This window comes from Ambystoma mexicanum, chromosome 7q (assembly GCF_040938575.1).
Source record: "Ambystoma mexicanum isolate Mex_15411 chromosome 7q, UKY_AmexF1_1, whole genome shotgun sequence".
Lineage (NCBI taxonomy): Eukaryota > Metazoa > Chordata > Amphibia > Caudata > Ambystomatidae > Ambystoma > Ambystoma mexicanum.
Genome location: NC_090941.1, coordinates 325,979,680 through 326,002,939, shown reverse-complemented (window position 1 = coordinate 326,002,939; position 23,260 = coordinate 325,979,680). Strand labels below are relative to the sequence as shown.

The following is a 23,260-nucleotide window of genomic DNA, read 5'->3' as shown; positions in this document are numbered from 1 at the left end:
CATTTTTTTTAATTTCTTTTCAAATGTCCCATTGAAGTTGTTTTTCCTATTTGTGTAATCAATGTCACTGTTCAATTTTATTTGTGATTCCGTCCAACCGAGCCTTTGCTTGCAGTTCATATGTTGCCGAGCACTACGGTCTTTAAATCTTTAATAGATGCCACTCCTCGTCCTGCTATCATGCAACCAGGCTAGTATGTTGTTGCACACTGCTTCTGTATCTCAGATTGGTGGCTTGAGGGTTTTTAGATTGTATAATATCCCCTTTGTATGTAGATTTATTTATAGCTGTCTCCATTTTTAGTTTGAGGTATTAGCTGGCAGTCACCTATGGGCCGAAACTATTGCATTAAAGTATAGATGGGAAGGAATGGCATATGAGGAGGGACACAAAGCTTGAACGTGTTTGGTTATTTGCCCAACCATTGATTGTCCATGGGCTTGCTAATCCCTATATCCATTCCTGCCCAGTTCCCACCCCGCCCAAAACACCTCATCCTGGGAACTTTTTCAGCTCTTTTTATTCAAGCCATACCATCAAACTTTGCACTCTAAGTGCCTGCCACTTTTTTCTCAAAGCAGTCTTATGAGAGTTAATGACTTAATTGGAGCTGTAAACATGCTACTGGTGTAATAAACATGTCTAAACCAGGTCTCCCTTCAGCCAGTCGATTTATAAGCACTCTGCATGTCCTTCACTAAATTTGTTTAAAACGAGCATTGGCAAAGCCACCAGTTTTGGCTTGTGTATTAGTATTAGGCATTTGCAAGAACTGCTACTAGATGCCCAGCTTCTCGCACCATTTTGCACCTACAACCATCAATAGCAAGTTAATACCACCAGGGCAGTGCCTGGCAAATGCCTTTTCCATGCCTACACAAAAGCCCGAGCTGATGGCATTGCCATTGCTTGTTTGCTTTTATCTTCAACCGCTGGGGCTTAGTGCTTTGTTTTCTCGGTTATGGTGGTAGGTTCAGTTGTGGTAGTTTTGTTCGCCGTCACTGGGGCCGATACTAACGAAGGGCCATCTATGGTCTTCCTGGGGCTATTGGATATGCAGGCATATGGGTTGGGGATTTAAGATTTCCACTTCTGCTTGCCCTCCTACTTGAGTTTTTGTTTTTGTTGCCATTACAATGCATGGGTTGCATTTGCATTTGTATTGCTTGTATTGCTTCTGGCGTTCCTTAACCTCGCAAGAGTGGGATTTGGGGCTTTCAGTAGATACTTTCGCTGGGTAAGGAGGTCTTCTTTTAATTTGGAAATCTCCTGTTTCGCATTGGAAGACGACGCCTTCAGTCAGTTTGCCTATTGGTATTGTGTAACTCATTTCAGGTCGCTGTATCTTCTAGGTCTGCATGTGATCTATACTGACTCTTCCTTTTGTTCCCGTTGCCAGTCCATTCCAATCATCATGTTTGGGCTTCTTACGTTCAGTTCTCCAGGAGTACTATTAGGAGTTTCAATGTCCCTCCTAGCCCTTATGCACATGTATATAGGGCTTTTCCCCTTAACGTATGTTTCTCCAAGGCGTCCCTCATACTTGCATCCAGTAGGTTCTGGATTAACTGCTTTCCAGTAAGAAGGATACATGATCAGGATTAGTGATAAGCCCAAATCAGTCTTGTTTTACAATCCCACTCCACACTACCACTTACCTGGCCTTATCTGGCACCATGGGTTCCCTCATGGAAGCATTGGCTGTGATGTTCTGGCAGCATGAATTGATTGGTTCTTTTCAGGGATGGACTGATCCAAACTTTCACGCTGTACTGTAAGACCCCTGCAGGAGGAGTGTCGGGAATGGAGTCAATAGATGTTGCAGCATTAGAAGCAGGAGTGTATGGGACAGGGGTAGCAAGGTTAGCCCTCCTCTGAAAAGTGTGTGCAATTTTACAGTTGTGCTTTTGGTGGCAGGGCGGCCAGTATTGATCTAGGCAGTACCTTCTTTGCAGGGGCTCTAGGTTAGCTTTATTTTCTTAAAGTGATGTCTTTTGGAGTTAATATGTGAAGAGGTATATATATTGAAAGGTTTCTATGTTTAAATCTTACAGGCATAAGACCTTTTTGCGTAAGGCAACCCCTCCCCAACGGTCGGTCATATGCCTGCCTCTCCCACCCCCCTGCCCTTTTTGGAGGGATCCCCCAGCACTGCCTCCCACTGTGTGGCTCCACTGCTACACTCCCCCAACACTCACCTTTCCAGGCCTCTAGTCTGTCTGATCTCTGGGGCTCACTCTGAGTCGGGCGATCTGGTAATAAAGTGCTGGTATACGAGGATAGCGGCACTTTGCGGGACTGCCCAACGACACGAGTGCCAGTGGGGTACCTGGGTTACCTCCAGCTAAATGCTGGAGGTAAGCTATGTGCCCAAACGGCCACAAAAGCCCTTGGTAACGCCACCGGCAATGCCGGTGCCGGCAACGATGGAAAATCACCTCATGGAGTCCTATGTGACTCCATGAATGGGGATCAACACTGCTCCGCTGGCACCTGTAATCCAGCGGCAATGCCGCCATACAGGGGGCCAGGAACGGTATCCACATTTGCCAGTATCACCGCCAGGGTTGGAATGAGGTCCTCTGTCTCCAGACCACACCCCCGAAATCCAGATGCACTGCACATAGCGCTTCCTGATAAGGTCTCATGTGCTTTTGGCTTTTAAGGATGCAGTCTGGAGACTGCCATAGATTAAAAGTGTCTTATAAGTAATGGAAAACGGGCATCTTCTGAGTCTTTTGATCAGGCTGAAGAGGGCATCAAAGAGAAGGAAAAAAAAGTGGGAACTCCCACTATCCAACAAGGGCGGGTAGGGAACCTCTTCAAACTTCTTGTACCTTGACATACTCTACATCTCTCTGTATTATCGTAGCTCAAAATAGACATATGCTTAATTTCTCTTGTATCCACTCATTACGTTTCTTATGTACTAGATGGACACTGATGTAGAAAAAGTCGTTTTTAATCAGGAGAAAGGTTTGACTACTGGGTCTCGATGTGGAACTGCTCCTTTCGTTATCTTTGTCCACTTAAGTTTCCAAATCTGTCTCTTTAACTCTCCCTTGCATTCTGGAGTGTACAAAAGACGCAGCCCGCTGATGATGTATTTATCATCTCTTGGCTCACAGACTTGCAAGTGGCAAAATAGCTGAACACACAGGTGTCGTTTTCTACTTCTAGGAATTGGCATGGTGGGAGAAGATGCACATGTAAACAAGCCCAGTGGCTACTTTACTTCTCTTAACATGTTGAATCTTATTTCATGTGAATATTATTCACCAATATGTAGACGAAAGGTTTGCCACTTAATCAAATTGAAGTTATTTCCATTGTTATTCTGATCACCCTTATAAATATTCGAGCTAAGATAGCTCAGTGGGTCATCCTTCTGCTACATGAATTTTTATACAGAAACCCTAAATGTCGCAGGTTCGACTCCCAGCCGCCCCAATCAGTTTTTCATCTTTTGCTGGTTGATAAACTGATTCAGCGCCAAGAGTCATTTCATCTTGTGATGTGCACTATGTCAGTGTAATTATTATAATTAAATTGCATCGTTATCATAATTAATTAGTGGACCATGTTAAAAAAAAGTTTACAACCCAACACAAGTTTTTTTATGAACATGCAAATATCATACAAGGTAGACTTGACTTGTCGCTTTTTCGCGACAATGTATTCAACACAGAAAACGCGGCATATTTAGTGTGTATGTAACTTATTCGTGCAGTAATAAATGCTTCAGAGGTAGGGAGTGTTATTACTGCTTAAAATAACTACTGAAGCTAATTTGCTATCGCTGCCTTTTTGATTATGTATTTAGAACATGGAACAGAGGTATATTCTAAGGGCCTGCATCATGTAAAAGTGTGCATTTAGCCTGCAAAAGGCTGCACGCCGAGAACGGCACATGAGCACTCCGTATATTCATGGAATTGTCTGCGCAAAGTAACCATATAGGCAAGTCGTGGCCAGAACGCCCCTGACACGATCCCACACAAAGCAAAAACAACCAGAACTGCTACGTTACATGCTTCTGCAGGGACGGGGACACGCACCCTTCAAACAGTGCTTGGGTTCCCCCGCAATCAGGCCTGCATTTCGGAGACTCCAACAGCATGCGTAGCCTCCCCCTCAGCCAGTATTGCTTATCTGAACTGGCTCTTTTTCTGTGGCTCCTACATCTATTCTAGATTAACACAATTCAAACATTTCCAACGTACCCTGCATTGCCAGAATTGTGTGCAGCATGCAGGCAGACCTGTCCACCTCTCTGTGCTAAGTAACCTAGCTCTGATGCCCTGCAGAGCGATTTTATGCACTTTACAAGCAGTCAATGAATACAAATACTGCTCACAAGAGCAACCAGGATTTAGGAACCTCTTCCTTCTTCCCCACCAACAATACTGTTGTTGTTACTGTGTGGGAGGAGGATGACCAAAGACCAGGGATTGGGTTGCGGTTATTGGGCAAAGGTCATGGTCTGCTGGTAGCCCTGGGCAAGCTTTTTTCCATATTGGTTGCAAGTCACGTCCTCCTGCCACAGGGCACACACACAGCTCTGCCCCTTTTGCTACTGCTTCTCCATGTGGTAACAGGGCTATCGGTGTGGATGAAACGGCTTTTGATGAGAGAGACCATGAGAGATAGATCAACTGACTGCAGCCAACTAATACAGTAACTTGGAAGAGGTGAAAAAAGGACGCCTGGAAGCACCTTCTGACTGCCTGCTTGGATGGAGTATGGTCTTTGCTCTACCCCATCCCTTTTGTGTTGGCTTTGGCTCAGAAAGCACAAGTGGAGAGAAAACCGAAGCCTCACAAACTTAAAAAAAGACTTCATGGCACTCTCAACACTCTGTTGCATCATCTGGAGATCAATGAGGCGTGAATGGTGAAGCCAGCCCAGTGGCATCCACTTTGCTTCTTCTGAGTGTTCCAGACCTCTCAAGGAAGAGTGTTCGGGATGATGTTAAGGCAGTGGCCAAACATTTTAAGATGTACAGTTGTGAGTAGAAGTTGAGAGCTCTTCGTGTAATGGGAAGTGGACCACTCTTATGAGTGTGTCGGCTGTTTGTTTTGGTATGAACACGTTTGACAAGCACATGCCCATCTCAATATACATTCTACACGCTTACTTTAAAGTACAAGATGCTAGGGTGGATAGGCAGCTTGAGCCAAATGCGGTGGTGATGTTAAGTCTAGCTAAAGATAGTGTTGTAGGGTTGGTGCTTTCATCTGGGGCTTCTCCTACGAACCCTCCTTTCCCCAATCCTCATCCAATTCCCGTGGCCGCAATCCCAAGTACAAGCACCAGCAATTTCAAAAGTGGTAAAGAAACCTTGGTTGCACATTGGACTCGGACTTCTCCCTCACCCAACACACCACCAAAACCTGCTTCTTCCATCTACGGATTCTCTGACATATCTTCCCTTACCTCACCTATCCCCACTGTTTCTCGGCAATCAACTCCATCATCCTGTCCCTCCTAGACTACGCAAACTGCCTCTACCTAGGCGCTATGGCATGTCAACTAGGGAACATTTGAAAGAATCCAAAATGCGGCAGCACGCCTGCTCATTAACCTACCCACCAGAGAACACATCAGCCCTACACTAAAAGTCCTCCATTTGCTCCCGATTGGTGGACGCACTGCCTTTTAATGCTATGTGCATCACCCACCACGCCATCCACAACACTGGACCGTAATTCCTTATAGACAAAATCCATCCCTACCAGCCCTCAAGGTATCTCAGATCTTGCACAGCATATCGTCTAGTGGTCCCACCTCACAAGTCCTGCAGGCTAGGTGGATCCTCATTCTCTGTCCAAGCGCCAATCATCTAGAACCCCCTACCGTTACACATTCGCAACCCTGAAAATCACCTGAAATTCAGAAAGGCCTTTAAATCCTAGCTCTTCCCATGATCCTCATGAATCCTCCCCTCTCGAAACTACACTGCTGAATCCAACATTCCTATACACCATTTACAAGACAGATGCCAACAGCATTTGCAGCGGCTCACCTTGCCAAACTGTCGCTCCATGCACAACAACACTAGTACTCAATAAATAATGCATGGAAAACAGCAGCATTCACTGTGGCACACCACAATAAACCTAGTCTTCTCCAAACTACAGCATGAACAACGACCGCATTTGCATCGGCTCACCCTGACAAACTGTTGCCCCATGAACAACAATAGTCCTACCTGAGAAATAGCAGCTAGTGCCGTGGCACACCGCAATAAACTCACTCGCCCTCACCGCTCAGACTCTCGCACCAGAGAGACCACGAATAATGAGACCATGCCTTCCGCACTGGACCAAGATCGCTGCAACCGAACAACATTGAAGCCTACAGTACGTATACCTTACACCACATCTCTGGACACAGCCCGCAGGCACAGCCAACCATCCATGCACTGTAGAATGCAGCTATGGCTATGCTCATCCGGTCTAGCAGTGTATATAGCCGTCCACACAGAAACACCTGACATACCTCAACACCTCTGCCACTAGCATACAGCGACTACCAACGGAAAGGAATTCGGTATAGCTGGCTGCATATCGACTCTTTCAACAATAGCACTCTATCGCAAACCACCAATAGCCCCCACCCATGTGCCTGACCTTATATGGGCTGCTTAGTCGTGCCTAGCCAGCCACCTAAGTCCTAGACCGGGAAAAATGCACACATGCATCTCCTAATCTAAAAATCTTAGAACCTCCAGCACATTGACTACGGTCACCGAGGGCGCTCCAACTAAGTGCATTGAGGCTATATAAATGAGGAAAGAGCACTATATAAATAACCCAATACGATATCTCCACCAGGGTTGGTTCTGCTGCACATGCTTTTGTCAGTGGAACCCAGTGCAATCCTCAAATTGGGTCTGCCTGGATTTCAGTGTATTTGCACATCATGCTGCAGACAATGAAAATTCCAGTTAGCTCGGGGAGGGGGGACTGACCCCTTGGTATTCAGAGATGTCTGGTTACAGGCAAGGACGTTCTACATTTTGGTAATTCCTTATGTCATAAGAATGTCTCCACCTCGCATCCTATGCCTGGCATATCCTGTACTGCTGCGCCCTATTACCTTTGGATCTGGTGCGCATTATAAATGAATAAAACAAAACAAACTTCTTTTGTGCAAGATCTCCCTCACCTACTCGCTGCTTTTCCTGGCCTGTTGATTTATTGGAAAATATATTGAAATAGTTTTTCTTCACTATACTGGACACCTAATGTTATGACACCTGTCGATCGAGGTTAAATAATGTTTCCACGTTTAGCTGTTCTTTGTAGTTTAGCTTACGCCGTTTTCTGTTAAAACTTAAATACAAATCGGATTTTCAGATTTGAGACAAAGTACTTATGTGTGGGATTGGAACAGAAGTTCTACTGCCATGTTTAGCATGGTCCACCAGCAGCTTTTCTTTCAAAGTATCTCCTGTGACATCGGCCACCCTCAACATCCATCCATGCTTTATTGTGGGGAAGCCATAACAAGAACCACAAAACAGAGAATATTACTTTGAGCGGATTCTTCTTACTGTAAGTTCTTTGCTCCAGAGATCACTAAAGTGCACTCATTTCTCCCGGGTTGTTTAACTTTTTTGACCCACTTCATCTACAGTATCGCCTGCTTCATGATGGTATCTGTGATGACTGCACATTTTTTTTACGGCGCATAGGGTATGCGCAGTAACGGGATGATACCATCATGATCTAGGGTGCTAATGGTTAGAAAACTTGGGCATGTGCGGTAGAAGCCCTTTTGGTTTCCATGTTTTGCTTTTGTACTGCACCAAAACACCACCATAGTAGTTTCAAAACACTGATCCTTCTCCGTGGTGACCTTGTTCTTCTGCGAAGCAGAACAAGAATGAACTAAAGTGAGGGGAGTTGGCTATGGAGATGAGACGCAGAGAAGTGTGTATTGGATTAATGTACGCATTGGGATGTAGATTTTGTCAAGGTACAAGCCGTTTTGGGAAAGTTGCAGGTTAAAGATAAAGTAGTGTTGGACGTGTCAGGGGCTTGAGAGCGTCCACAGACAATCCTGGCAGATATGAAGGTTTAAAATGCCTACAGTGTGCACTTATGGTGCCTATTCAATATTCTTTTCTTTCTTTCGTCTTGGGGAGCTATAAGAATTTCCTTAATGAGAGAACGCAAAAACAATTAAAATAGTTAGGTTTGGGTTCCTCCCAAGAGCTCATTTATGAAAGAACACAGCACTTTTACAGCCAAGCACATTTTGGAAGAAGTAGTTTCCTTTGTGCAATGGCATATCTTTGCGATGATGCCAAATTAAATGTACCACATCTATCAGGGCATACTATGTCCTTTCTTTGGTTATATCTTCCTCTTGAACATTTTCAGCAACTGGAAAAGTGCTCAACTATATTCTAATGTTATATAAAATGGACTATCTTTCCTTTTTTAGAACAGCAAGAAGACTTTGATTTAATTGAAACCTGTAAAAATTAACCCAGACCATATTGGAATAATATCCCAAGACTATTCAGAAAAAAAGAATTGTTCTTACTACCACTTAGACATGAATGGGTGCGTCAGTACTAACATTGCACACGCCCCAGGGATTTCTACTGGGATAGAGAAGGAAGGATTATATTAGTCAGCAGCTGCATCGAGGTATCATTTCCAGTAACCCAGCTGTACCGAATTAATAGTACACACCCTTTTGCCTCAAGTAGAGTTGTCATAATTATGCATTGGTGTAATGCACATCTATTATCAATTACATGCTCTGTTGTCTTCCTCTTCGTTCGTGTTCCATGGCAATGAGAATTGCATTCAAACCGTTGATGATCATTGCAGGCGACAGCCTCTGTTTTCTAAATGACTAACCTGCAACGCTCCCACGAGGCTGTGTCCAAGTTATCTGACAGTGATGCAACCCAAAAAAGGGGAATTGATTCTTGGTTCCAATAAAGTGGCTAGGTTGTAGATTTCCCTGTCTGTCCTGTGCTTCGAATCCCAGACCAGGCTCTTCTGATCTGGAGAGGAACCACACTCATATCTTTCTATGGCCAGGCATTAACATGGAGGGAGCATTTGCTATAGCGTAGTTGGTAAAAAAAAAAAACCTGGGTAGCCGTTTGTAATCAATAGAATGGTTAACCCAATTTCATAAAAATATTTCACATAAGGTTAGATTCTGTATCCAGACAAAACATTCTGTTTTGAAAAGTTCCAATGTTGACCATTTTTTGATTTTGGAAAATTGTAATTTTCTTTGGCAGTGTACTGTTTTATGACGAGTAACATATACGATTTCTAAAAGTGAGGTTTTGTAGTATTTGTGTTATGTCCAAGCCAATGGGTTCACAGAAAACTCATCTTGACATAAAAGTGTACCCCTTTCTTTATTTTGCACCAAACAAAACAGAGGAGTTCGTGTTAAATGAGTTCCCAGGGTGGGTCATTTGATATCAATATATACTACCTGGTAAGGCTTTATGACTCTGGTTCTTAGTCCAGCTCTCTTTCGTCTACCCCCTCCCCAAACAAGTCCGCCCTCTTGACAGTAAACAGTCAGTGTGTGTCTCTGGGATCTATAGAGCTCTGTTTTGGCTCGTACTGGACATGTGAGGATGTCACTTTGGTCCTCCTGGACTTGCGTATACTTGGTATCGCTACCCTTACTGCTTTGGGTTGTCTGAATGTGGGTCAAGCAGCCAAAACATTCAGGATTGTTGGATCCCAGGGTTTACAGACTCCTTTCACATCCTTTGGCAGTTAACTTAGACTGAATGTGTTTCCTGGCCCTCGCGTGTATCTTGAGGAGCTTCCACCGTTGTCAGATTCTCTCTGAGATCAAGGCTCAGTAGGCGCTCTCATGTTCCCCTCTGCTCAATCCTCTAGTTCGCTTGTCATTCTCTCCTTCACTTTCTCCTCCACAATTTCTTGTTGCTCTGCTTTTCTTTCTCTTTCACCCTTCCACCTCGTCATTTATCAGCAATGCTCTTATACTCCTCTAGCTCCCTCTTCAGCCACTTTCTCTCACCCGTTCTCTTCTCCTTTCCTTTATCTGTTTGCCGCCTCCTATGATCTTCTCACTCCCCTTGTTGCCCTCTGCTGTCTTTTTTACCACCTCCAATCATCTTCCTCCTCCCTACCTTCTTTGCTCCTTTATCTCTACTTCCCATCGTCTGTTCTTCTATCTGCTCCTTTCTCTCACACCACCCTCCTCTGCCGTATTCCCCTCTGCCTCCTACCCTCCTTTCTCTCTCCTTCCCCCTCTTCCACTACTTTCTCTCGCCTACGTGCCTCCTCTAGTCCTTTCTCTTTCATATCTCATCCCCTCCTCTCCACCAGTCTACCCTCTTTACCTCCTCAACTGCTTTATGTCTCTTTGCCACCTCCATGGCTATTATCTCACTCATCTCTACCACCTCGCTACACTGCTCTGCAACTCTGCACACTGACCCCTAACTCCCCCACCACTAGGCTTCTGACTTCTGATTTATACTCCACTTCCCTCTGTAATTTTGATCCTGACACTGGCTATTTTCAGCTGTGGGCTTTTGGGCCTGAGACTTGATAATTGGCGTGTAATTAAGTTAGTTTCACAACCTATGTGCAATAGTGCATGCATTTACTATCCTTGTTTCCCCACTGAGACCTGCGAGAGATGAAATAGCTCTGAGACGGGTCTGTGGATCTCTTTGCTAACGATGCCTGTGAACTTTGTGCATTCTAAACGTACATCTTCATGAACCTTATTGTACTGCTTGTAGATGGGTGTGTGACTTTGAACTGTTTGCCTTTCCTTTCAACTTTGGTTTTGTTGAAGTGTATTTGTTTCCTTGAGAAATGGTTTGCCATTGGTTATGCATAGGAGGTTGGGAATGTAGTTGGGAACCTTTGGGATCTCCCATGTACCGCCTCAGGGGCCTTCATCATGCGGAGAGTGGCGGTCTTCTGCTCTGTCACCCCACTTCTATTTTCTGATTTCCTTACCATTTCCATAATATTTGAAATAATTTATTGTAGGCCCTTCTGTTGCTATCTGAAATATAATTGACTGTTGTGAAATCACCCGTCTATGAGCCTTCCCTTCAATTGGACAGTACAAAAAAAGAGCAGGGAAGCAGACGTGTGTAGGCCAACAATCATTCCCTTTATTATTGAAGTGATATCATGTGTGACTCATGAGTGCCTTGCTTCGGGGAGGATACAAAAAGAGTAAAGAAAGAAGGGACGGGCCACCTCCTAATCAGACCAGGCAAATGAACCTAAATGATGCGATACCCCACACCCTCTGTCATCTCATTGTCTTTGACCACAGCAGGCAAAGCACTTTTGGCCATGTAGCTTCTATTGACTGCAACTATATTTTCTGAGTAGATGGCCTGCTAATTTAAGATCTCAGCTGTCAAGATGCAGACGTACTGAGCTGTGTGTCATAACAGTAGACCAAACCTGTGCCATTAATAGCCCGATTGTTAATGCCATAAGCTTGACCTAGATCCTTTGCAAAAGGTAAAATCCTACTATAAAGTATCTAGATTCAACCGAGCATCAGCATTCTAGACACAATTAAGATGATATGATATGGCATTTATAAGATGTCTGAAAAGACTGATATCCAAACACAAAGCAGTGCCTTAAAGTAGCACATGTATAGTTTTCAATCTTACTTTGGATACTAGGAGCAAAAACGTTTAGTGAAAGATATGTTATATATCACCTTTGGTGAATCGTGTATGCCAGATAACAAAATATTCTGAATAACAGAATGTCTCTATTCTGAATGGTGGAGATCCAGGAAATGAACCAAGAAATGAATCCAAAAAGTCTTGTCAAACACTAGCATTTGTTGTGCCCTCCCTTGCAGGGTGCCCACCGACAGACATGGTGCTTGGCTGTCCTTTTGAAGTGTGCCACTCTTTGCAGGGGCTGCACCAGGCCCACTGAGGCAATGGGCAGCGAGATGCCCTTGGGGTTTTTCTTTGTTCTAGCGAGGTACCTTCTGAAGGCCTGAGCCGTTGTGCTCTTTCTATTTCGTGGCTAGGCCAATTTCGAAAGCTAGGCGTAATTCTTGGGTTTTAAAGGGTTCTAGCTTCTTGTCTGCCGACACTGGGTAAAACTCTGTTTTGATCCTGGGTAGACTTCTTTTACAGCATGGAAAAAAAAGTTGCAATCCAGTAGCAAAAACAAACCGACATAAAGGAGCAATGCTTGTGAAACGAAATTCAGAATAAGTGTCGCTCCGAGGTCAGTCATGTCGAATCAGTGGGGGAGTTTGCTGGAGCCCATCAGTGTATGGAAGCTGCGTTTGTCCATTAGCGTGGGGCAGGCAGTAGAGTATCGTTATAGGATTGCTGGTTCCTATGGGTTTGGTTCCTCTAGCCACGCTTGCTGCTTCACATCGAGAGCCTCGATATCGACTGCTGTTGCACCTGCATGTAGGAGCCTATCTTTCCGATGCTTGTTTGATGTGACGGCCCGGCCTCCGGGATGTATTGAACATGTGTTAGTCATGTATGCCTTTCCTGACGTCTATGTGAAGATGTGCAGAAAATAGTGATTTGTCATGTGCATCCAGCACATCCTCCAACTCTGCAATTCCTCCAGCATAATGATGAATGGTATCCATTTGCTTCGTAGAGTCAACCTTTCCAAAATACCTATCCCAGGCAGTGTCCACCTCTGGCCGCTCCAGGCACTCATGCTGAAGCCTGCATTGGTGCTTGTATGAAAGTATCCCCATGGCTCTGCAGCCCTTTTTGGCCACTCCACATCAGGCCAGTCCGCATTTAGCATTCGGGATGTACTTCCAGAAGTGTGCCGTGTTGGTTCGTCAGATGAATTCACTGGCCCATCAGTCTGCATTTGAAAAGAAAAGTATGGCTTGTCCTGCACAGACTGGTACATTGCATGAGCAAAAAAGGAAAGGTAAGGTCACTTTGTTTTTTAAAGGAAATTGTTCTGTGTAATCCTGCTGTTGGGTTCAGAGCTCTTACAGATAGCGTGTTAGTGGGGGCTTCATAGAGGTATTGCCCATTGGGATGTATTCTTTAATGACCTATTTAACTGCTGGCGTTTTATAGGTAAGCATCTAGTCGGTAACGTGAGTCCCTTTCTCTGGACTAGGATCTAGCTGGGAGGGGCGTGGGGGGCAGGAGTTGTTGCTGCAGGGGTACCTCTCCTTCAGTAGAATCATTCATCCCTGGTTCCCACAGATTAAAGCTGAACACATTGGCTGCATACTTTACATGTGTGTTTTACAGTGCTGCCTCTGCCGAGGAAATGGCCACTCTAGCTGCTAGAGCTCAGGCGCATTGTATAGCCACAATTGCCTTTACAACATTGGGAAATATGTAATGATTTATACCCCCGAGAGCCAGCCAGGCGGCTCTTATATACCAGTTCTCGGCACCGGCACCTTTTGGAGGCACAGTATTGTTGAATAGAATGGCGAACAATGACGGATGACGGATGGCTAAGCGGCTGTGAAATCTCGGTGTAAATTGGGCTGCTTTAGGTAGTATAATAACCTCAGGAGGCAATACACAAAATAAAACAATAGTGTAACTATCGTTATTTCAGTACAGTTTTTCACACCAAAAGTTACAAACGTGTTTAGTGTTAGTACTGTAGATAGTGTAAAATAACGAAATGTTTGAAAGAACTGAACAAATAATAAAATTATGCAACATAATAAAGGAAATGATAACTTAATCAGATGGAAAAATCGCAAAAGACCAAAAACACAACTTCCCATTATCTATGCACGGAAAAATCGAACCTTGATATTGTGTTTGATTTCTTAAAGTATACTAAATTGGTCTTAGCTTTTAGATTCACTTGGACAATCCTCATTTTTGACCTGCCATCCGGATCTTTTTTTTAAAGTTTCCTCCCGGTGTATCTAACTTTAATCAGAATCTTAGCTCAGCTTTTTCTTATATGGCACCTGAAAAGAGGGTAAGGATTAGTCCCAAAACATGCCGTTAAATGGAAATCTTCTAAAATGAATGAATGCTCAAAGTTTCAAGTGATATGAAACACAAGAATGAACAAGTAAAATTACAAACATGAATTAGGCACAGGTAGGCACTCATCCCTTTGAGAATCTGGAATGCAACTGCCATTTTTTTTATTGTATTTGGTTTAGATCAAACCTTTGCAAACAGAATAAATACTGTACACACATAAAAATAAAAACATCAAATCAATGTGTAATACATATCACAGCATTTCATAATGGTAAAAATTCAGGTAAAACGACATTTTCAAAGTAAACAAACAAAAGAATGTGACCTTAATTAAACAGGAAGCTAAAAAGAAAAGATTCAGGCAGACTCCAATGAAATGACATCAGGTTCAGACTTTTGATGAATGCTTTGTCCAGCTCTGGCTGCCAAGAATAGTCATATTTAGCAGAACATAGGCATAAGTCAATGCCATCATTTTCAGGCGGGGTTCCAAATCAATTCTCAAAGAAGCGGATCCATTGAAACTCCGGAACAGCATTTAATTGCGAGATGGCAATAGTAGGGTCTTGATGATTAATTAAAGACCAAAACGACCCCACATTGTAGTTAATCAGAACCTGGAGCATGGTTTCAGCGTCGCACGGCATCATTAACGCTCTCTTGGACTTACAAAACGTATTATATTTTTGCTTTATCTGCTTAGCAGAATTGACTTTAGTCACAAGATCCTCGTTGATGCCTTACGTTTTCTAATCTCTTTTCTCATGAGGGATTTGGCTTTGGTCAACTCTTCGTTATAAAAGTGAATTGGTCTGGTTGGTTTCATGGGTGTAAATCTAGGGTTTGTTCTAACATGATTAACTAGTTCAGACATGAGGTCCTCAAACTTATCCACATTAAAGTTCTCCATCTTCCACTTGAGTGAGGTTGTTAACATAATTGAGTGGAGCTCTCGGTTCAGGATCACAATATTAGAATCAGGACAGCGGGTTGCATTACCGGAGGGTGTAGTTCGTAAATGCGACATGTCTGTTCGTTCTCTGTTTATCAATGGAATATTAAATTCAGCTTTTTTATCACTCCAGTCATTCTTAAACACAGAGAAAGAAGTACAGCAATTCAACAAATAATCATCAATACAAACGTAGTCCAACTGCCACATCATTTGTTTTATTGAAGTCCTTCCCATTTAGAGGCTGAAACCCCAGCTCCCCCAGATCCAGGCACCAGCTTCTTCTAACTTCGGATTTAAAGTTCTGCGAAAACATGTCAGAGGATAGTTCACACAAATCACATTCCAAATCCTGAAAGAAACAGTTGACGTTTAGATCCCCTGCTAGCATTACCCTTCCACGAGGGTTATTAGCTGACTACAGAAGAATGCATTCATAGATCACCTCTAAGAAAGAATTAATATCAGCAATCCCATTATGCCAATAGACATTCACCACTAATAAATTGAAAGACAGATCAGCTGAGCACCAAGCAACTGCCATGGTCCCAAATGGGAGTGAGTCAATGGTTACTGCAGACATTCCCTGGGACGAGTCAACAGCAATTAGCAGCCCTCCAGATGCCCACCCACCCTTGCTAGCCTTTGCTGCCTAGGTGAACACTTGAAAGCCATCGAGCACTGGGGCCTTGATCAGCCAGCTCGCTTGGAGCAAGATGCCATTTGCCTCTTTAAAAATAGACATAGCAGGAGATGGCGGCTCCCCCTCGTGTTCCATGATTTAATACACAGGGATATCTCTCTCTTTGCAGTGTAGCCTCCAATAGGATAATTATGGGACTGGTTTTCTCCACAATGTTGAGTTAACTGCCGACTAATCAATGTTATTACCATCAGATTGTTAGTCGAACCTCACCACTGATCTAAGCCCCTGACTGGTGGGGTGAACCACAATACGCAGACCCCCGGGTTCTTTGTCGCCACCCTCCTGCGACATGATGGGACAAACGTCAAAGCCTAGGGCCTGGAGGCTAAGCATTTTAGAATAAACAAGCTCCTTAACCAAGTTAGAATTCAAATGAATAATGGAGGGATCTAGGTGGTTTCTGTCTAGAAAGGCAATACGATAAATATCAGAGGAGGATAGTAATCCTAGAGCTGGGATTTCGGCGAATATCAGTAGGATGTTGGACCTATTCAGGCAAACTGGGATGTTCGAACCCATTAGGCTAGTCATTTTTAATAAAAACTCTCCTTTACCTGACCTTAAGTCTTTCCTTGGGCCCACCTAGTTTCTGTCATTCTTACCCCACTGGACATCATTGCCTCTCGCTTGTTGCAATACACTACAAGATTTAAGCCTGTTAGACTCAAGGCTACTAGAGTGGATCCCAATTGGTTGATGTAAATTGGCTGTGTGTAATCGCCCCAGTAGTTGTCCCACAGCTACTGCCAAAAAGGGATATAGGTTACATGGTAAATTCCCAAATGCAAGAGCATCTGCAACCAAATACTATCACCAGGGATCTGCTGTATCACGGAAAAACCAGAACACAGGGTCGGGGAGTTAGCTACACCTCCCATACCAAAATCAATGAGTTGGTCAGAAGCCTGAATGCCTGGGCGGTAGAAAGACTGAAACAGATTATCACATTTGGACATAGGAGCCTTTTCCCTTACAACGGTTTTCGTGCCATAATTGCATGAGTTATTTGTACTCTCCAAACAGTCTGATGGAAGGAGAGTGTTTTGGACTACCAGTGCCACGGTGGGCATGGACAGTAGATCACACATAACGCCTGTACTTAGCGTCTGGTCGAGAGAAGTAGTAGTGGGGGGGCGTTGGATTGTCCTGGGGCACAAGGTCTGTCTGTGAGTTAGTCTGCCATAGCCGGCTTTGCCGATAACAGTTCCAATGATCTTCCTTCTTCCAACAATGGGGACATATTTGAAGGCAAAAACGGCTTAGAGTTAAATCTTGGGGTGCTTTGTACATTTCTCTGGGAAAGCAGTAATTTTTTCTTTGCATTTTTAGCCATCTTTGCTTTAATCAATTTGTTTGCTACAGGAGTATCACGAGACGCAAGTGACCCCTCCTAAACCATATTGTGATTGATCAGGTTGGGAGGGGTCAGAGATTCTTCGGTCAAGCCAATCCTAGTACAGCCTGTTATGGTTTGGTGAGAGGGCAGAAAGAAATTGTTCGAGTTGCAACATAGGGATGTAGGAGCAGCAGAGGATGGAGCCGAAACAATTTCAGTAGACTGGTCGGTAGGCTGGTCAGCTATTTCAATATCCTCGTTGGAGGATACGCATTTTCCAATGGATGGCTAAGGCTCTCCTCCAAGACTTGCCAGACAGTTCACAATCAGATGGAAGTGCGGCTCCGAGCCAATGGTATCCAGTTTGCCATTCACCTTGGTTATCATAGAATTTGTAGACTTCTGCTCATCCCAAGGGTTGTCGTATAAGGCGACAAATGAGCTTAAAACCATATTTCGTGCGGAGACTGTTGGGTTGGTCAGACAGATTCTTTTGTCGACTTCGCAGAGAGAGTGTGATGCATAGCGGCATTTTCAGTGAGGTCGACTGCCTCAGCAGAGGATTAGGAGCGAACAGATGCTTGACCATCTGGTTAGTTGGTGATTGAATATTTGTCGGTTAGATCAGACGGAAAGCCCAAATTGGATGCATCACATGTTTGCTGTATGACACTGCCAACATTATCTTTTGGCAAGACCCCCATGTGTGCGTTGTTTTCCAATGCCAGGTTGGCAAATTCAATAATGTTGAGGTCATCGAGATCTTTACGGCCAACAGACATAGGGCCTCATTATGAGTCAGCCGGTCTGGAAACAACGGTGGCAGTAAATCCGCCGCCACCATTGTTTCCGGACCGGCTGATTCTGAGTCCTGCAGGCGGGAGGTGTCACTCCCGCCAGGTCTGACCTGGTGTAAGTAACACCACACGCCTGCAGGCGGACATGGAAACACCGGCTCTGTCATAGACGGAACCAGTGTTTCCATGGTGCCCATACCTATGGAGTCCTATTGGACTCCATGGTAATGGGGATTTACAGAATTCCGCCTTCGAAATTACCGGGTCACCGGGGTTGTAATGCCCAGTGATTCCGGTAATCACAGAGGTGGAATGGTATTACCGTTCCGGCAGCAGCCTGCCAGTTTTTCCCGGCATGGCTACCGCCGGACTCGAAATGAGGCCCATACTCTGTTCCTTCATAACAGAGTGGTCAAGCACGGCCATCCCTTTCACGGGAGCCACGGATTTTAGTTCTGTACTAGTTGCAATAGATTTCACAAAGTAGTGGAGCACAAATCGTTGGCCAGCGATTGGGGAGAAAACTGAGTTAAAATCAGCAGATTTATTTTTAGATTTTTGACAAACCTCAAGGCTTTTATTTTGTGGATCAACAGTTTTGATGTTTCCGAAACTGACGGGATTAAATTGATCGTCTGGGATCAAAACAAGCTGGGATACTCGTTTCACCTTGGTGTTAATATGGAGTTCCTGCCATAGCTCTCGAACGCTGGAGGAGGGAGGCATACATTTACAGAGCAAGGCAGACTCCTGTGGTACATGGGTAATACAGCAAGGCATTCTGGTGCCGATTGGTCTTCTTGGACAGATTGGCTTGAAAGGCCTGATCTCATGCTGGAGAGATAAAATACTGTTGCTTGGATGTGGGCGTCACACTACGGAGATGCAGACAAGCAGCAGACCTAGATTAAAAGGGAAAAGTTCTCTGCAGTCTCTTAAATCGCTTGAGTTTGGCAAGCAAAAATCAGTGGAAGAATTCCACGTAGGCGCCACACTACCAGAATGCAAGAAAAACAGCAGACCCAGATGAAAAGGAAAAGATCCCTGCAATCTCTGGGTTGCTTGTATCAGCAGCCAAGGAAAGTCAGTGAAGAGGCTCTCCTATGGTACGCACATGCACTCGCCAAGAGCATCCGTAGCTCAACTCTGCAAAGGCGATACAGCGAAAGATCTAGCCGCCCACGGACTGCAGACTGGTCACTTTCCAGTCCACTTCGCGGCGGCTGCCGGTTAAGTAGCTGCTTGCAGGCAGAGCTTGTAAAGCAGGAGGCAGGGAGAAGTAGCAAGCCAGGAAAGAAACAAGAATGTTAGCAGACACTGCATCTGCCATTGCCATGCCCCAAAGCTCTCACGTTTTGCGTGTGCTGAAACTGTGTGCACGAAAGGATTTGCTCATGTAGTTGTCTTATTGTGCATCAGCACAGATGCAAAATGTTTTTCACTTCCCATGGGCATAAAACATGCAAGTATGTTAACCTTTTTTTAAAGGTCCAAAAATGTTGTCGTGCACAAATGTTTGTGTTTGACTGAAAGTCAGGCTTAAGATCAAGTCGGGTCTGCAGTATCAAGCAAATGCGGTAAACAGACAAACTTGATGCACCCCTTTTCCAACAGTCCTTGACCCCTGTCTGTGTTAAACCATAATGCAATGATACACAAACCGTATATTTAATAACATAACATCCTGAGCCTAGATTTTGCTTCAGTCTTGGGTTTTATTCCATGGAGTTACAAAGATACACTTCTTATTTAAAACTAACAAAAAAGTGAAAAGTCACATGTAGAAGGGATCAGGAAGAAAGCAGGGGGAACCACTCGGGGCAGGATGCACCCCCTGGAAGTGGTATATTGGTGATTCCTCCAGAATCAACTGCGCCTCCCCTCTCCCAGCCTGCAGCCACCCCTAAGCTATGCCCTCAAGGAAGCACTCCACTTGTGGCCCAAGCAGGGCATACACCATGAAGCGATCATGTTCACAGTAGTTGACTCATGAATTAATAACCAATACACAGGCAGCATGGCAGAGATGTTAGCATGATACCACAATCATTGGCAGAGCATGGAGCCGGAATGCACGACCACCTGGCCTTTATGTTTGTCTTGCCCAATCTTGACATGGAAGATGGCGTATGAGCTCTAGACCTGCAGAAGCCTAATTAATCGAATCGTTTGAGAACATGGGCAATCCCGGAACGTGCAACAGTGAGTTCACCAAGGGAAGCAGAGAAATACATGGAAGTGTGCTGGACCCACAAAACATTAATCAAGACCATTACATGGGAAAGTGCCCAGCCAACGCCTACCTTTCAGGTACTTGAACGTAGTAAAATGGTATTAAGGGCAGCCGAAGGAGACAAGCAGTGAAGGAGTTTAGACTGCATTCCAGAGAGTTGGAGCGGATACCACAGGGGAAGATGATTTGGTGGCTGGGCTTGCTAGCCCATTCTCTGAGAGATTAGACATCCCGGAGAGCCAGTGACAAGAGGCCTGCTGTGCTATACCCAGAAGCCGGTGGTAGTCCGAAGCCTAATGAGTTGAGCGAAAGAAGCATTGGTACTCTGAGGTTGCTGGTGACCCTGAGAACAAGTGAAGAGTGGTTGGTGGGCTCAATCCCAGGAGGGGCAGGCCCTTGACCGATGGGTAGTAACTGCAATCTGAAAAACACCCACGCAGGGATGGAAGCAATTCCTGACGGTAACCTGTTGATGCTCTCCCTTTGTACAAGGGGGCAGGTGAGGGAGCGCCAAGGTCTTGTCTTATCAATAAAACTTTATTTCGGCTTCGACCATCAAAGCATTAAAATGCAGAAATACATTTGGTGCGGTAGTACTAAGAACAAATCATAAATTAGTATTATTTTTAACCACATAAAATATGCAACCCATGTTGCAAATCTAAAATCCACTATATCCACAGCTAATACAATTCTAGAATTAAAGCCATAATAATTGGTAACTTGTGGATACAATCTTGAATACATTTGATACAATAGGAATGAATGTCCTGCGTGCTCACAATGTATTGATTGGATTCCCCAATACGACTCAAAACATTGCCAATTCTCAACAACGCCCTCAATCGAGCTGTTTCTATAGATACGAAAGAGGAGGGGGGCTAGGACACAGCCCTGCCTGACCCCGCGTTGGACCTTGAACTTCTCAGTGTTTTCTACACTCATCCCCCATCTAACTGAGCCACTGTTGTTGGAATACCAGGACTGGATGATTGTCAGTTAACATGGGGGGGATATTAAAGGCTTGCAGAACCTTCCAGAAGTTGTTATGGGGGACAGTCAAATGCTGTCCTAAGTCAGCAAAGACTGCATACAACTTGCAACGATTTAAACTTCTGTATTTCTTGACAAGTAAGTCAAATCGTAGGCATTGCTCAACTGTGCCCATCCCTTGTTGGAAACTCGCCTAGAGGGAATTAATTACTCCAGATGAGTCCACCCATTTTTGGATGTGTCCCAAGATGGCCCTGCCATACAATTTCCCTACCCGTCCAACAATGAGATATGTCTGTTGTTTCCTGGAAGATCCTTACACCTCTTTTTAAAGATGGGCACAATTACAGCCTCTCTCCAGCTGATGGGAACAGAGCCTGTCGCAATCACAGCATTAAATAGCCTTGACAGCACTGGGCCCCACATTTCTGGTTCATTTTTAAAGCAGTCAACAGGTACACAGTTGGGGCCAGGCGCCTTTCCATTCCCCATGGCTGCAATGGCTTTTACTACCTCCTCTGTGCTCACTGCATCGTTTGAAATGAACGCAGGCAAGCCCTCTTCATCTGTACCCAAGTTTTGCAACTCACTGGAAAGCTCAGCCACTGCGCATCCACATCAACAAATGGAAGTGCCCTCACTTTGAATTTAGCACTATTGCGAATCGAGCCGAGTGAAGCTCCCATACTTCACCAGTTCGCCAAGTTGAATCACGAAAGGTACTTTTAATAAACTACTGGTACTAACAAATCAACATGTAATTGATTAAGTAATGAAGAGCCAAAATAGGCGCCTAATCGATCACTGTATGTACTCTTTACAGACACAGTGCATGAAATGAAATTTATGGCATTCCTGTAGGAACCTCATGAAATTGCCGACAAATACTACCATATACGACCCAAAGAAATTGAGAAACTCTCAGGTTAGTCCAAGTAACTGCGGTTTCAATACTGGCAGTCCACACCGTTTTTAAGAATTGGTGAATAATATGTCCCAAATAAAACAACCTTTTTATGTATTCCTTCTTTTATGCATTCTAATCTAGATGTTCTACGAATGGGAAAGTATTTATTACGGAAAAGTACAAATCTGTCCCTGTCCTGAAGACGGCCATCATCAACATCAAGACCAACGGCACCAGAGAGAGTTCCGTATGAGTCAGAAAGGCCGAAACATATGTCGACTTGCCAATAGGGACTTGTGTATTTGTTGATTCCTATCTCTCAGATTGAATAAATTCCAATAGGACAGCTGGCGTGTATCAAACAACCCGCAGCTACCCTACATTAATGCAAGTGAATCAAAACAGAGTGATTAATAAATCAAATATAGAACTAGATCATTCGCTCTGGTTTAAAAAAACCTTTAAGGCATACATTATAAATTGGGAGACCACAATATATTTTGACTCTTCCGTGTAATCATACGCGTGCATACCTACAGTAATACAGACTGTTCTTTCCTGTTAACTTTCACTATGGTTTCTGACATCTTGAAAGGCCTGGTGGATTTTCACCAGTTAGATTGTAAGTGATTAGCACAGCTAGTTTTTATAGATTTAGTTCTGTTTTGGTTTTATATACTCATTATTTGAATAATAAACTGAAAAGTAAAAAGTAAAATACCTGTGTGAATTAGGTGTGGTACGTGTAACCTTAAAATGATATGAGGTTACCTTGGATATAACCTATTGTGACTCAGGGCCTCTAGGTAGGGAAAGGCGACCTATCACCCCTCGCTCTCAACGTATCAGTCTCCCATTGATAGTGCACCCCACCCCCCTCCCCCCCCCCCCCCCCCGACGACAAAAAACTGGGAGTACCCAATTTTATAATACTCTTTTGGATGGAAGGCAGTGGCACAGATTGGAAACACAAGGGAATAATCCGAATTGGGATATGGTTCACAGAAACAATAGGGAGCAAGCAAAGCATGGGAAACTTCATTTTTCGAGCGCAATGGAAGAATGGGGTTTTTAATTACTTATCACAAATGCTATGGGAACGAAATAGAAGAACCAAGAAAGGGAATTTGTTTTGCTTATACTGAGAAAGAAAACAGAGCTTTAGAGAATATTAGTCAGTACACAAGGGGAAAATCCGTTTTGGGGTGTTAAACACATGGACAATGTGAAAATGCAAATGGTAATTTGTTTTTACCTCACAATAGGGAAAGAGGAACAGAAATGGGAAAATCGATTTTTGGGATGTTGAGCACAATTTCAATGGGAAAGAAAATTCAATGGGGAATTCATTTTTACCTCA

At 44.1% G+C, this 23,260-nt stretch overlaps 1 protein-coding gene across 1 annotated transcript in view; it reads left to right on the top strand.

Moving 5' to 3' along the window:
• Positions 1-23,260, top strand: part of PIBF1 (progesterone immunomodulatory binding factor 1) — a 1,771,771-nt gene that overhangs the window by 1,705,463 nt on the left and 43,048 nt on the right. The window lies entirely within an intron of this gene.